The sequence below is a fragment of the Zonotrichia albicollis genome, chromosome 10 (assembly GCF_047830755.1).
Source record: "Zonotrichia albicollis isolate bZonAlb1 chromosome 10, bZonAlb1.hap1, whole genome shotgun sequence".
Classification (NCBI taxonomy): domain Eukaryota; kingdom Metazoa; phylum Chordata; class Aves; order Passeriformes; family Passerellidae; genus Zonotrichia; species Zonotrichia albicollis.
The window spans coordinates 37,392,696-37,408,871 of NC_133828.1; the positions used below are offsets into that span (position 1 = coordinate 37,392,696).

The 16,176-nt window shown below is 42.0% G+C and overlaps 1 protein-coding gene across 4 annotated transcripts in view; it reads right to left on the reverse strand.

Moving 5' to 3' along the window:
* ZNF148 (zinc finger protein 148) overlaps window positions 1-14,985 on the reverse strand; it is a 36,080-nt gene extending 21,095 nt beyond the window's left edge. For 3 of the 4 annotated variants that reach the window (XM_074548828.1, XM_074548827.1, XM_074548825.1), the window contains exon 1: window positions 14,849-14,985. The gene's annotated coding sequence lies outside the window, so the exon portion shown is untranslated. Of the gene's footprint in view, window positions 1-14,166; window positions 14,369-14,848 lie in introns of all 4 variants that reach the window. The other variant, XM_074548826.1, reaches the window with a different exon arrangement.
* Between the last annotated feature and the right edge of the window lie 1,191 nt (window positions 14,986-16,176).

Below are 16,176 nucleotides of genomic sequence, written 5' to 3' on the forward strand. Positions count from 1 at the left end.
CCTATACTATCTTCTCCCTATTTTTGCAAGGCAAAAAGGAAGGAAAGAAAGCTAAGGGAAACATGAAAGGAAAGTTGTTAAAATATTCTTCTATTGTTAAAGTTGTTAAACTATTCTTCTGGCTTAAACCTGAGCTCCTTCTGAAGGACTGTAGCAAAGACTTGAGACAGAAATATGACTTTCCCTCTAGCAATAAGCTCTCTTTGACCATGTTTTCTAAGATATAACAACCCAAACACAAGAGCCAGGATGCACAACAGCAATTCTAACTTGCCCTTAGCAATCTGATACTGTTCTGCTGAAAACTACCTCCAAGATTCCCCTCACAAAAGCTGACACTGTGCTCAGCCCAGGGTATTAAATGGTTTCAGGGTAACCTTACACTGGGAGTAGCCTGATGACATTATTTTAGCTCCACATTTTGGGAAGTGCGTTTTCATTAAAGACAAGGCAAAGTCCCTGATGAGCAAATATCTGAAGCTACAGAACGTGTACCTGAGCACTCCTCCCACAGCCTTGCTTCAAGAGCTTTTGGAAGGAGTACATGCAGAGCTCAAACTACAGAACATATAAAGGTTACTTGTGCAAAATGCACACAGAATAAAGTTTTCAAAAGGCAATCTGGGGAAACACCTCAGTTTCTTAGGGCTAATCTTCATGATCATGCTCTAATTATTTGTGCTAAACTGTAAGCTTAAATTAATATAGTGTACATAAATCTATAAAACTCCTTAAATGAACATTCTCATTCTAGTACAGAATTTTTTTCCTTCCCTGTTTAATGGAATAGTGTAATTCACCTTGGAAAGGTTTATTATGAATTAAAAAGTCAACCCCTTTATAATCAGAGCAGTTTACTGGCAGATAAGTAAAACCTTTCTAAATAGCCAAATTTCTAAAAAATCAACTACAGCTGATAGGCCATCCCAGTGGGATATTTGATGTTTTAATTACCCAACTCCCAATGATACTGCAAGAAACAACTCAATAGAGGGGGTACCTGCCCAAAGGGGAGCGTCCTGCACCTCTCCCCCCTCAGATCTCCTCGTTGCCTACTCTGGGTTGAGCGCAGCATCCTGCAGCTGAGAAGGGAGCTGGACAGAAACATTCCCACGGAAAAGCCAGGAGGACAGAGCAGGAGGAGGATACAGGAGATGGGCAGTGAGGAAGCAGGAGCAGGGAACAGGACATCTTCTCCAGGAGTGCTCAGAGGTTGGATCAGATCAAAGTGCATTGTGAAACTGCCCCACAAAGGCATGTGCACACCCAGAGCAACACCTCAGAGCTGCCACCCACACATACCCAACGGCTATGCCAAATTCAGACCATGGGAAAATGGCTATCTACATTCTCAAATGCCTTCCTCCTAAAATGAAGTATAAAATCACCAATAATTCTACAATTCCTGATGCTAATGAAGAAAAAGATAGCAACAGGGCCTAATAGCATGTTTAAAACTACTAATGTTTAAGCATTTCCATGAATGAAACCACCACCAATGCAAGCCCCTCCAAAAGGAAGAGAAAAATTAGAACTGAACAGGTTCCTAACATCCACTTTAAATCCCTATCAAACCATGAAAAATGCTGACTATTCTCATCACATCAGACAATATATTTAGTTGCACTATTAAAATATGGATATAGTCCAATACAAAAGGAAACACAGCTAGCTTTCACAATATCAAAGGTTCAATTTTTACCATACCACAGAAGCCTAGAGAGTAAAGAATAATACCCTACTTAATGGCTCTAAATAAAGAACATTAAATAAAATTCTCTCTTATCCCTACTCAGAAAAATAACACCCAGCTAAAAGAATGATTTTTAAATTAACACACATGGATTTTTAAGAATCAATTAGAATGTGTTGACTTGCAAAAAGAAAGCAATCAAACATAAATCATCATGAAAAGGTTAACAGATCATAAAATCAACACATTCTAAAAGGTAACATATGATACACTCTTATGACTTGTTGCACAGTTATTTCTGAGTGCTCCATGTTGCTGAACACATGCCAGTGCAGGGCCTGACTCCACCAAGATTTACACTCATACTGAGCTGTGAATAGTCCTATTACAATCAACAGGATTACTCACAGAAAATCTCCTTATCGTGCATAAAATTATCCATGTGTGAAAATCTTTGTCACCTTTCTTATCCTGAAATCTGTATTCCATCATCACCAGCATAACCATAATTCAATATCAAATGTGCATATGGAAAAGCTTGTGATGCTGTATTTAAAAAGCCACAGTTCCATGTCAAAATCCACAGGGGTGCTACCAGTGTCACAAACATACTTTAAATAGTCCAAAAATCACAGGCAATGCTACTTTTTATCTGGGAAAAAAAAAAAAAAGCCACTGGTTTTGTAGCACTAAATCATAAACTACTAGAAAATAGTTATTTTTCAGAATTTATCTGGGAATTTTTCCCACTGGATAGTTAACCTCAGAAGAACACTGCAGGATTTCTGTCTTTGCACCATGAAACTTGGACTCTCAAAAGACCTCATTCTGGGGACTTCTGGTGACATTTATACTGAGGAAAACAAACACTACATGTAGCTAAGGCTACCTAGCATCTTCTAAGTTGCATTTTACACCTTCAGTCCAACTGGTGAAAATTTTGTGAAATTTCATCTATCTCATGCATGCCCCAAGCTGAAACTTTATAAAAATATTTCAGATAGTGTGTCAAATGGCTTTTCATTTGATTTTGACAACAGTGCAGTTCTATCCCAAAGCTGAGCCAATCCAACAGCTAAGGTCATTGAATTAAGGTCAATTAATTAATTCAATAAGGTCAATTAATTTCTCCTCCTAACTCTGAGAATCCTCCCTATCATTGGTGCCTACTCTAATGCTCAGATTTTTTAAAATGTGATTTTTTTTACAAGTCCTTAAACTCCTTGGGCCTCACAACTTCTTTACCATCTGCAAGTATCCCTGAAGCATCTCTACTCATCACAAGCACTATGCTAGTGCTGCTGTACAGAAGATGACAACCTGCTGTTGCTCTCAAATTGGCCCAAACACCAAAGGCCTGTATATGTGTGTGCATCTGTTCCTTCTTGTTGGTGGATAAAGAACTGGCTGGATGGTTGCACTCAGAGTTGTGGTCAATGGCTCAATGTCCCAAGTGGCGACAAGCGACAAATGGGATTGCTCAGGGATTGGGGGACTGGCACTGTTTAACATCTGTGTCAGGGACATGGACAGTGGGATTGAGGGCACCCCCAGCAAGCTCCCAAAGACACCAAGTGGTGGATGCCCTGGAGGGAAGGGATGCCATCCAGAGGGACCTGACAGCCTGGAGAGATGGGCCTGTGTGAACTTCATGAAGTTCAACAAGGCTGCAAATGAGACAGGGCACAAATACTGGTACTGTACATTTTTAAAACACAAATACCATAAATATATGTGTGTGTGTGTATATATATATATACATACATATGTGGTTTGCTACAGCACACTGGATGGAATGCTCCACAAAAATATGTGAAACTAGTCAGACAGATTACAAGATCTTTGCTCTGTTTGTTACAAGTGCCAAAACATGCGTGAGTCAGAGAGTTCATGAAAAGAAAGCTGTGACCATTTAGGCAGTTGAACCCTACCTTGCAAATTAGGATCAAGCCCTTTCTACAAAAGTTTTTTTAAAATAGGTGATCAATTATTATATTTGGCACATTTTCTGGCTGCTTATTCTGACACATTTGGGTCAGATGTACCCAAAATGCTGAGTACTCAGGGCTGCAATTACGTCACTTACAGCACTACTTTAAAAACACAAAGATGAATGCAATGCTTCTATTTTCATTTTTAAAAAAGCTCTTAAAGAGCTCAATGGACATTCACACCAAACACAAGTTTTCACCTTGCTCACAGGCACCAATTCTCCAGCCATAAAATAAGATAAATCCATTTCCTCTCCCTGAGGCATAGTAAAATACTTGTAACAACAAGCAATATTCAATATAGGTCACAAGGGTGAACTAATCAGTTTGTGGTGCTCTTGTTCCTGCAGCCTGAGGGGAGAAGGCAGCACACCTCAGATGGAAAGGTAAACCTGCACCAATGACTGAGGAAACTGCTGTGAGAAGGTAGTAAGAGGGATCTGGTCTCCCCAGGACCTACCCACTGACCAGAAAGCACAACCACCAGAAGGTTTCCAACCAACACGGAGTGGCCACTTTGGTGCAGAATCATTAGAGGATGGGGCACACCAATGTGGGACTGCCATCAAGAAAAGGTAAGCATGACAGTAAGACTTTGAAAAGAGAAACACTGTTTAACACCATGGTGCAACAGAACTACTAGAGATTTGGCCTCTTTTTGCAGATCTGCCTCTGCTTTTGGAGAAAATCTGTTATTTTGGCAAATCATTTGCCCTCCCATCTTTCCACTTCCTGTCTCTAAATCAAGAGCAATGATCCACCTAGGATTTAGGTGTGAAGCGAGCAGCAGACATTATCTCTGAGGGTCTCACAAGCCTACTGATAACTATTACAAATTTCACAAAGAAATATATCCATTCTGCCTTCAGAGCAGGATTAAGCAGAGCACATTAAGAGAACACAAGTTATGCAAAAAGAAGAAAGCAAAGTATGAATTGGATAAGCAACTGCTTATCCAATTCATGGACATTCAAAAAGGCAGGGGCTTTGGGGTTCATGTATCATGAAATAATATGGCATAATATTAAGATGCAATATATTAATAATATAAAGAGTACGGTAAAATTAAGAGGCACAGGTAAAGCTCAATGCTGCAATTTTAAGGCTTGCATACTTGACTTACTCTTCTAAAAAACTGCTCTTTTAAAACTGTACTTTTCTCGTAATATCTTTACTTCAGCTTCAATATTTTCTAAAAGGCCATCTACAAGTACCAAAGAAAAACAGTAATTACAGAAAAATTCAAGACAATTACTTAATACATCCACATGGACTAAATAACATTGGACAATAAGCTAATAGAAGTATAACCAAGAAGGTTTTGCTCAAAAACCTGGAAGTTAGCTGCAAAAGCCAACTTAGAGATTCTGGAAGACATTCCTCATTGACATACATGACAGCACAAGGAAAACTTACAGGAAAAAAAACCCCACCATTTTAAACCATAGGTGAGAAAGCCATGAATAACAACAATACAGCCCAGGTGATATTTCTAAATCTTACTTCAGCACTCAACGTTATTTCAACATGGGCTCTCAGGTTGTGAAATCAATGCAAGTATTTTAGAATACAGGAAGCATTCTCCTCAGTCCCAATTTCAACTTTAGCACATCACCATGCACAGAGCAGGCATTTTTTCCCTAACTTCATTTCAGCAAACCTATTCAGGGTAAGATTACATTCTGTGAAACATCTCAAAACAAATTCTACAAAATGTGCTTGACTCTCTCGGCATCAACTTTCCACCAAGCAAGGAACATTTTCTCATCTCATTCTTCTGCAGAGGAAGCATTGTCATACCTCAGTGTAACTTCATTTTTAATGGATATTTACTTCATTTCAGCTGTGTTTCAAACACACCCTTCATCTATCTACACATGGAACAGAAACTCAAACAATCCAGTTAATCCGAAACATGACAGAATGAACACCTCTCTAGCAAAAGATTCACACCAGACACACCAGGCAAATCCTGTGCTTTCTGTACTGCTTTTCAAATACCACAGTGTTACCTTCAGGGGCCAAAGGAGACCCGAAAGAGCCTAAAGCTCATAGACACAGATCTCCACTCACTGCTCCACTCTTCAAACCCTACATGTTTATCCTACCTATATAAAAAAAAGGCCTTTTAGCAATCTAGCTATTCCATAAGGCTAATATACCTGGCAACTAAAAATTAAATATCTACTTCACATTTGCTAACATAAACACAAGGCAACACACAATCTAGTCAATGGGGGGGAAAAAGCCCATATAAGAATCTCACCAGGTAAGGAAAAGGATCACAGAATGCTCATGCCATTTCCATGAAGCATTTGGACCCTTCAGAGATGGCAGCTCTGGAATATAAAACCAGTGCAGTGACAATGATTTAGGTATCACTAGAAGCAGGATCTCAACCTAGATACCCTGGTGGTAGCACTTTCTTTCCTTTAAAGCATGATGAAAATCAAGGAGCAGAGGATGTTGTGATGCTACATTAGGGAGAGCACTGACCAACACTGAACCAGAAAAAGAAAATCTATCACCGCTCTTCAGATATTCAAGCAGTTACAAACTGGGCATCAAGGAGCAATTTTCATCAGTGGAATCAGGGATTGCTGTGGCTTAAACAGCACTCTGTTATAGCATCAGAACAGTACCAAGCACCTTCATCGGGAATAAACAGAAGATTCAGCACATAAACTGACATGTGTTAGTATTTAAAGATAGTATGAAATCAGCCAGAGGAGGAAGGAGTAGAAATACACTCTAAAATCATGGAAATGAGCAATCAGGTCACTTTCTCAAAACCCCTCTTGGAACACAAGCATGTTACAGCCCATGTACATCTGCCAAGACAACAAAAAAAGGTTTTTTTAAGAGTATACTCGTCTCCAGTTAGGAATTTTTTTTCCACACTGTTGCAACAAATCCACCACCTCCCTACTGCTAACCAACACTTGTGGTCAGATTAAATCAACTAAGAACTATTCCTATCCCACTTACATAAAATTCCAGAATTGTAAATCAGCCTCTTTTAATTCATTTTTAATCTCAATGACCCTCACTTCAAAAGAAAGAAAAAAAAGGCAAATCAAGTATTAAATCCAGTGTGCTTCTGCAGTGTATCCTCTTCAAAAGACTATCCACAACCTCAGCAAGAACTTCCAGGTAACTCTTTCCCTTGATACTTCAAAACTGGTATGAACAAGGAATCCCACTGACTTCTACCACATACCCCAAGGTGATTTTTCCTCATTACAGTTTTAAATTTCTCAAACAATTTTCAGGCACTTAAGTCCATTTTCAGATTGAGGCAAGCCAAAACATGAGATGTCTAGAAACTATTTTATAAGAGCAATAATAACACAGATATCCTGGCCCATTAGCTAACACTGAAAATAATCCAAAATATAAAACACAGACTTCTCAGGATTGTGCCCTCTTGAATAAAAAGGTTGTGGAAATTGGATTCTACCTCAATGACTTTGGTGCCCTGCAGCTAATTCTCACTAATTAAGTCCTAGAATACACTAAAACAGAAATTCAGAATGATTAAAAGATATAATACATGTTTATAACAACTCCTGTAATTACTAGGAATAAAAATCTTGAAGGTTTTTGGTGCCATCAACTCACAGACTGCTGCTATTAAGGGCTGCTATTCCAAACAGGTCTGAAATTTTTGAGAACCCATAGTCAAATAACACATTCCATATAATCTATATTATTAAGCAAACAGGAAACCAATCTGTAAAGCTAGAAAATATTCTGACAGGATTCAGATGAAAGAAAACTACAGCATATTCTGTGTTTATGGACTGCTTTCCAGATACTGGCTCCTCATGCATCCATGTTGAGAGACTCATACAGATGCAGCTGCACTCACCCATGTTCCCTCAATGCAAAGATGTATTCCACAGGTAACAGGGCAACAATTTGTAACAGAATCCTTGAATGGTTTGGCTTGGTGGGGACCCTACAGACTACCCAGATCCAAACCCCCTGCCAGGGCAGGGACACCTTCCCTCAGGGCCCCATCCAGCCTGGCCTTGAGTACTGACAGGGATGGGGCATCCACAGCTTCTCTGGGCAGCCAATCCAGCGTCTCACCACTCTCACAGCCAAAATTTCTTCCTAATAGCTACTCTAAATCTACCCTGTTTCAGTTCATTACCCCTTGTCCTAACACCACCTGTCCAAGTACCCAAGATAGAAGCACCAGAGCCAAAACTTCTCTGCTGAACTTCTGTCCAATAAAATGTGGGAAATGAAGAGCTGCCCACTGGTACAGCAAATTTTAGGCACATAAGATGTAACTACAAGAGATTCCATTTTTTCTGCATGTGCAGCCACACTCTCATCACCAGCACAACTGCAGAAAGCCCCCTGCCTGTCCTGTGACCTACAAGGAATGTAATCCAGGGGTGACACAAACGCACACTAGACAGTAAAATGTGAGATCATGCAAAGAACTGACAGATTAAATTTTCTGTCAGTTTGTCCTTTTACATTGCTGTTCCTTGGAAAGTGACAGTAAACTCACACTTAAAGCTGCACTACATTTGATGCAGTATAGTGTATGTAACACTGATTCTTAACAGGCACCAGCTGAACATGCCTGGTTTGCATGATCTACTTTTAACTGTCAGATTCAGACAACAAGCCCACTGGTTTTGTCTACAAATTGCCACCTACTTCACATCTTCCAGCAAAATACTGTGACAACTGGATGATCATCCTCTGTGTGCTCCTCTTCTATAAACTCTATTTTAATTCCCCTCTCACTAACTTAATTTCATCATTGGTGATCATAAAAACCCACATTTCAAATACATAAAAATTCTTTTTTACGAGTCATTTAAAAAGACAACTTCATCATCTCTACCAGGAAAAAACAACACTAAAGTCAAGTAGTTTTTCCTTACTTCATTATACCCCATAACAATACAAGCTTTCCTGCTCCTCAGAACACAGTCACATAACTTTAAAATCTTTTTGCTGACTCAGACAAAAATTCATCACAAAATATAACTGTCAGATTCACCAGTGACAAAAGAAGCTCCTGAGAACCACAGCCTAATAAAGCTTTCCTCCTTGAAGGATGACAGCAGTCTTTCCCATATGAAAGATTCATTTTTATTTGATATTGTTAAAGCAATATTCACTCAGGGCACTTTCACACTAGACTTTATTTTCAAGAAAACCAGTTATAAGATCAAAATAGAAGTCAAAAACCATGGGCATGTCTGGAAAATCTGCAAGTGATTTTGGTAAAATAATTGTATCATATGTTGGTGTCCTGAGGATTAACCACCTCCTTCTGCAGTTGATCTACAGTGGTCAATACAAAAATTTTCTTCAAAGTAAGCAGTGCAAGATTACTCTAGTAAAAAGGAGTTGGTTGAGTTTACCAATCTACAGTGAATAATTTCTTTGTTAAAAGAAATTTTACAGACACAAAAGAGAACATGTCTTAAATTTATGTATATAGGTACTGTTGCATCAAGAACTGCTCAGTGTTATAAATGACCCAACTTAAAAAGCCTGGCAATTGTCATTCATCTCACATGGATTTTGTTTGATAGAGACTGACATGCAACAGAGACCTATGTTAGAAACCACTGTGTGTATGTGGTCAAAACCAGAGGAGAATCATGCCTCAGGAGATGATAATTCCCTTCAGAGTGCTCCTATTTGAGACACTCTGAAATCATCCACTGAATCTGGAAATTCTGACTGTTATAATGCCTACAGACTAAAAAAATCATCCATGGATCCTGTGAAATGTATTTATTTCTTGGCTTACATTCTCACTTTGCTCTCTCTTCCCTGCCTTTACAAAACTGAAGAATGTCTGCAGTGCAATTCTAAAGATCACTTGTTGAAAGCAAGCCTGGAGAGTTTTCAGTACCCACGGAAACCTGCAGAAACCCAGTGTATTTAGAAACTGCTTCCTTGCTTTGCCCCTTCCCAGTGACTTCCCAGGCACTATAACACACTGCTTATTGTTTGGCAAAATAAACTTCACTTTATGATGAACATTTCTCATTCTCCAGGACTAGAGCTTTAGGCCAGACAGCATCATAAATACATGCTACTAGAGTCTCGCATATCTGCATGCACACACACTTTTTAGGAGCATTATCACCATTTCCTTGACTCAAATACAATCCTAACAACAGAAAAAGAAAAATCTGACAAATTTTCAGGGCAATCATATAGCAGTTAATATTCAGAGAATGAGCAAAGTTGGGTTTTCCCTTTTCTTAAATACTGCTAGTGATCATGTAACTATGACACATCTGCACAGCATCAGTATTTCTCACCTCACCTCTTGCACTGAGGTAACCTGACCTAGTCATGATGTTACTGGCATTGTAAACCTCTCTAATGGAGTCTTTTATACCCATGGTGGGGTGCATAAGTAACAAAAGTTAATAGAGCCTTTAAGGGAAATTATTACAAAAACATTTAAGACAGTTGTACAAGTTTTTATGAATGGGCATCTTTTACCCTTGCAGATGCAGCTGCCATTTGAAACTATTTTAGAGCAGAAGGCTCTATCAGTCACATAGCTGAGCTCACACAGATATCACAACAGCCTTACACATGAGTAATATCACATGTTATATCAAGAAATTGGTTTATGGACATTTTAGAGGCACCTTGATTTTTGGTTTTGGTTTTTATGTTGGATTTTTTTGGTTTTTTCCAGTGCAAGAGATCTAGACAGTTTATATTTGATAGGCTGTTCATAAATTATAGTCTACTGCTGTTTGCAGGTTGGAACTTCATCCCACACAGATTTCATTTTATCATCAGACTGTTTAATTCTGCGCTTATAAAAATGTCATCCTAGTCATAAGGGAAGAATTAGACAGCACTGTCTTGAGATTTTCTGCACATACCGTGACAAGATGCAGATACTGTGATACTAAGATGCCAGCAGAGTGTATCAGTTCCAGGATCAGGCCAATACACATGCTGTTATTGAGCTATGGCTTGCTGCTTTCAAAAGTGCAATGAAATAATAAAATAATATAACCTAGTAATACATTAACTACATTGCAGTATTCACAGTGCTATCCCTTGATATCATAGCCTGGAATGCACTAACACACTGATAATATCCTGAGTACATTAAAAATTATTTTGGAGCAAAAGCAGTACCAGCTTCTATACTATCTCCCAAAATAATATTCTGAGAGTGTGAAAGAAGTTATCAGGAGATTCTAACCCTTCTGCATGTTGTGGATTGCACAGTCTTTCTAAAAGACAGCAAATTTCCCCTTGGGATTCACTTAGAATCAAGTTTTGTTAGAACATATTATAGGTTTTTTCCAAGTATTTTATCCAACATGATGAATGATATACAAAAAATATCTCTGTATAGAGTCAGGGGAAGATAATTTAATCACATATAATATTTGAATACTCACATATGTTATTGTATTTTAATTTGTACAATAAATTGTAAGTTAAATAGTTTAAAATTTTATCACTTGTGTAGTTTATGGAATTACTGCTGATGTATAAAACATTCTGTTCTATGAAGATTAAAAAATGTATATTTAAAATGTATATAGAGAACCAGCTAATGAGCTAAACAGATGGGGTTGTGTATTTAACTTCACTGGAAAGTACTGAAATAAAGTAACAGCATTTGTGTAAATGAAAATAAATCTCATGAAAATCTGAATGGATTTTCCTTTGTTAGACAGAAATTTTGTGCTTGGCATATAACTACATATTATAGCCAATGGCTGTGGTTTGCTGACACATTTTGTCAATAGCTATGTCTCAGCTGTTAAAAAACAGTAAGTTTGTACATTTAACTCAATACTAGTACAAGGGTTTCTGCACAGATACCAATTTACAGAACTGAAAAAAGAAAAAAAAATCATGAATCTCAGTACTTCAAAAAATATAATTTTCCCAAAAATATTTCTTTCAAAAAAAACCTCGGCAAATTAAAGTGGAACTTAATCACAGAACTGATCCTTTACATAAGCCCTGCAACCTGATAGAAGCAGACACCCATGTCTGGTTACATCCATGGAGCCTTTGGGGGACCACTTTTGTCTTTAAACACTCAGTTATGCAGATCAGACTGCAAGCTGAAGGCTTGAATCTATTTCATCAAAAATGATGTTGGTTTGAAAGGCAGCTATCATTAAACTGCCAGGCAAAGGCAGAGGAAGTACTTATTTTAAATAAAACCTATCTATTTCTCTGTTAGATCCATTTAAGAACTTTCAAAGCAAAAAATATTTCCACTGGAGCTTACTTTTCAGTGCTTGTGCCATTCATTTAACATATAGGACATGTTCAGTTTGGACAGGAAAGCTGGATGCTTTATTCCATATTTAGGGCAACAGCAGTACCTTCATTTACAAAAGATATTACCCCAGTGTTACTATTTCTTATTTAACTTCCACTATTTCACAGAGAAAAATGTATTTTATATTAGAGCCAAAATTAAATCAAACTTAATCCCAAATTATGCTAAACACTTAAAGGGGTTTTGATAGATTAAGGCCCACTCCATCAAGCTGCTCCCCACAGACAGGTCTCCATTTGTAAGAGCCCACACAGCAATCCTCGCTGGAGGAAGACACTACAGAGATTCCAGCACAAAAAAATCACAAATGTCTTGCAGCAGACATAGAAACCAAACCCACCACGTTTCTCCCAAAATTACTAGAATACAAACACTTCCTTCCCATTAGTACATGTTTAAATGTTTAACCTAAATCCATCTACTAACAGCTGATACCCTGAGCTCCACTATTTGCAAATCTATTTTACTGAATCTGTGGTGCAGAGAACATATCTAGAAGTGAGATAAACTCTTTAAGATGAACCATTACCATATTTCACTAGAGTAATATATTATTAGCATTGTGGTACACAGAAATTCTCAGAGGGAAGTACAAACTTCCAACCTCAATGGTTTTACACCAACTGTCTTTAGAACATCCCCACGCTCCACAGTGCTTTAAATCCTCATACAAATAAACTTGTACACACTGAACTCAGAGGGAAAACCACCTTTTGAGAAACTACATAACAATATTCCCAAAGTATATATTCCTTCAGGTGAACAACTCAGCCTGCAACATAACTTTTCACGTTATGAATAATTCTTCTCCCTTTTTTTTTTAAATCACTGTGGTTGTTCAAGTAGCTACTTACCCACTTAATAGCTTGATTTCATGATGCATTATATTAGGGTTTTTCCATGAACAGAATATGTTTGCAATACAGTAGGCATGAAGCACGCAAGACAGAGTAACAGAAGCACAGATCACATACACATCTGTTCTCTCAGGTCTCAGCCTGAGGAGCAAAGACAGAAGGACACATGCACACAGCAGTCTAAATGCAAGACATCATCCTCATCTTTTTCAGCTTTCTTCATCTACATCAGCTCACTGACTGAAGTACAGGTATACTTGAGGAAGAGGGGCATGCAGCCATCCAGAAAAAAATACAAAGGAAACACTTTTGGAAACTGAACACACACATACATTCAGTTGCCTATTCATGAGGAAAGGCCATGACAACAGTTTTCAGGAAACTGCAACTGAGACTGAATTTTGTTTTCCTAAATTACTGCAACAAGAGCAGGCTTTGCTGGTCTGTGCTATGAATGTGTCAGTACCAGGAGCCTGCAGATCCCAGGAGATGCACAGGAAAGCAGGCCTCACATGCTCCAGAGCTTCCGGGGCAGCCAAACTCCTGCAGATGACAGCTGTCACTGGACAATGCACAAACCCAAACGCTGCAAGGGATCGTTGGAAAACTAACATGGCCTGAGGGTATGCAAACCTCTCACACAGCAGGATAGATGTTAAGCCTCAATCAGACCACTGGTTTATCTGGAGTGATTTTGAGAACAGGATAAGAACAGCTGCAAAAATTGATGCAGGGTAGTACTGTTTTTCTACTTCTTCCATTCACAAGGCATACTGACCAAACTCATGGAGAATGGCTACAAAATTTATACCACTTACAATAACGAAATTGAATATGGGCACTCCAAAATGTTGAAGCATGATGGGTGGGCCCATGCATACTTTACTAGCAAGCTTGTAAAGTACTACTGACATTTGCAAATAAGCACAGAAATAAACAAAGCCACTGAGATCCTATTCAAAAGAAAAAACACAGTTCTCTGTCATTTGTCCTGTCCAGTGGCAAAGATGCTGCTCATCAGGCCTAAGACATCTCTCCCATCTACAACTTCTTGGACCAGAATGTCACGTGTATGCAGACAGAGATAGGTCATGCTCCAAGCAGACTTTCAAAGCAAGACTAAAATTGTGATCACTGGATTGCACACATCCACTTTTTTTAAAAATCATTCTGCAAAATCTCTCACAGCTGCCCTAAACAGTTTACAAAAACAAAGTGATCAGAGAGATGATTTATGTTTGCAACATAAATGTCTTCCCTTTCCATGAGCCAGCTTAATGCAGACGCTGCTGCACTCACCCCAGCTGAGGTTTGGCAGGAATCGGGGGAGGAATGATGTTGATGAGTGAAAGTGTTTGAAGCCCAACTAATTTCTCTTCAACTCCTACTGGTCCCCCCTGCTCTCCCAAGCCACTTCCAGCCTGGCACTTGTTAGCAGCTCCCGACGCTGGGGAAAAGAGGTGCCGTGCAAAAGCTTCCTCCGAGCAGCTGAGAGGAGACTCTGAGAAGGTTATGCAGAAATAAAACCAAACGAAATGACTGTTCGCAGGTCGGCACGCTTCACCTATCTTACACCGGGAACAATGGAGCGGCGGGCAGCGGGAGGATACGGCCCGGGAGGACGGGGCCGGCGGGACGCGCTGTCCGTCCGTCCGTCCGTCAGCTCTTTGTCCGTCTGTCAGGCAGCCCCGCCGGCCCCATCCCCGCCGCCCCGGCGCGGCCTGCGCGGCCCCGCGGCTCCGGGCCGGGGGAGCGGACGGAGCGGGAGCAGCGGGCGGAGGGCGCCCGCCGCCTCTTCATCCCCGCTCCCCGCCGGCCTCTCCGCGCCGGGGCCAAGCGCGGCCCATGCGGGACGCACCGCGCCGCGGCCCCCCCTTCCCCTCCTTCCCTTCTTCCCCTCCCTGTCCTCCTCCTCCTCCCGCCCTCCCTCCGCGCACCGAACGGCCCCGACCGGCCCCGGCTCGCTCCCGCCGGCACTTACCGGCCGCAGAGCTGCGAGGAGAAGGCGGCCGGGCCGGGCCGGGCCGGGGCGCGGCGGCGGCGGCGGCGGCTCAGAGCGGCCGTGCCGCGGCCCCGGGCATGGCGGGGGCGGCGGGGCGCGGGCAGGGGGGGCCGGCGGGGCGGCGGCGGCGGCGGGGGGGGCCCGGGGGGAGCGGCGGCGGCGGCGGCTCCTTCCTGCTGCTCCGCCGAGCGTCCGCGGGCGGTGACAGCGACACCCGGCCAGAGCGCCGCGCGCGCGCTGCACCACGGGAAACGCGCCCGGAGGACCGGCGGGACGGGAGGAGGAGGAGGAGGATGGCGATGACGGCGATGGGGAAGCGAGCCGGCAGCCGGGAGCCGCGCCGGGGCTGCGGCCGCTGCCGGGGCGGGCGGTGCCGGGTTACGCGCGGGTCAGGAGGCCGCCGCGGCCGTGGGAGCGCTGCCCGCGCCGGCCCCGAGCGGAGGCGGGGCGGGAGAGACCCTCCGGGCATCGGCCCCGGCGGGGGGCGGCCCCCGGGCCCCTCGGTGCCCGGCCAGCGGCTTCATGCGCGGCAGGGCCGCCCGGAGCAGAGAAGGCCGGAACGGTGTCAGGGAGATGGCTCGACTATTGCAGAATTGTTAAGGTGGGAAGGGACCTCTGGAGATCATCCCGTCCAACCCCCTGGCCGGACAGGGTCAGCTGGAGCAGGTGGCACAGGAACGCGTCCAGGTGGGTTTGGAATGTCTCCAGAGAGGGAGATTCCACGACCTCCCTGGGCAGCCTGTTCAGGGCTCAATGTAAAGAAGTAAAGCCTGATCTGGCTCCCCACTCGTGATGCTTCTCTGGGGTGAGGCCCCACTGCAGGCTGCCAGTGGCATTACACACGTGGTGTGCCTCAGACTCTCAGGGCCTCCAAATCCATCCGAAAGTCCCAGCATGAGTTTCCTGCCCTGTAATCTCCATTACCATGATGTTCGCCATGACCTGCACAATAAACCATTTGGAGAATTGCTAGAGGCCCAACCTTAAAACCCAACACTTTCCCTGGACTGGCTCCCCACCCAAACCGGGCTGTGGCTGTGGTGTCACTTGCACCTCTCAACTTCACCTCTTTCAGGGGTTACCAACTTTTCCACGTTTCTCTAAATAAAGTCTTTCACCCAGCAACGCACTAAAACACGTGCGTACCTCAATTGCTCTATGTCATTTGCGTATAATTAAGCATGTGCTTAAGTGCTCTGCTGGATTGAAGCCAAGATCTGCATAAGCTCTGTTGGGTAAAATTTACCAGCTTCGCTGGGCTTAGCTCTGTGACTCATTCAATCAGCAGAAGCCCAAAGCTTTTTGCT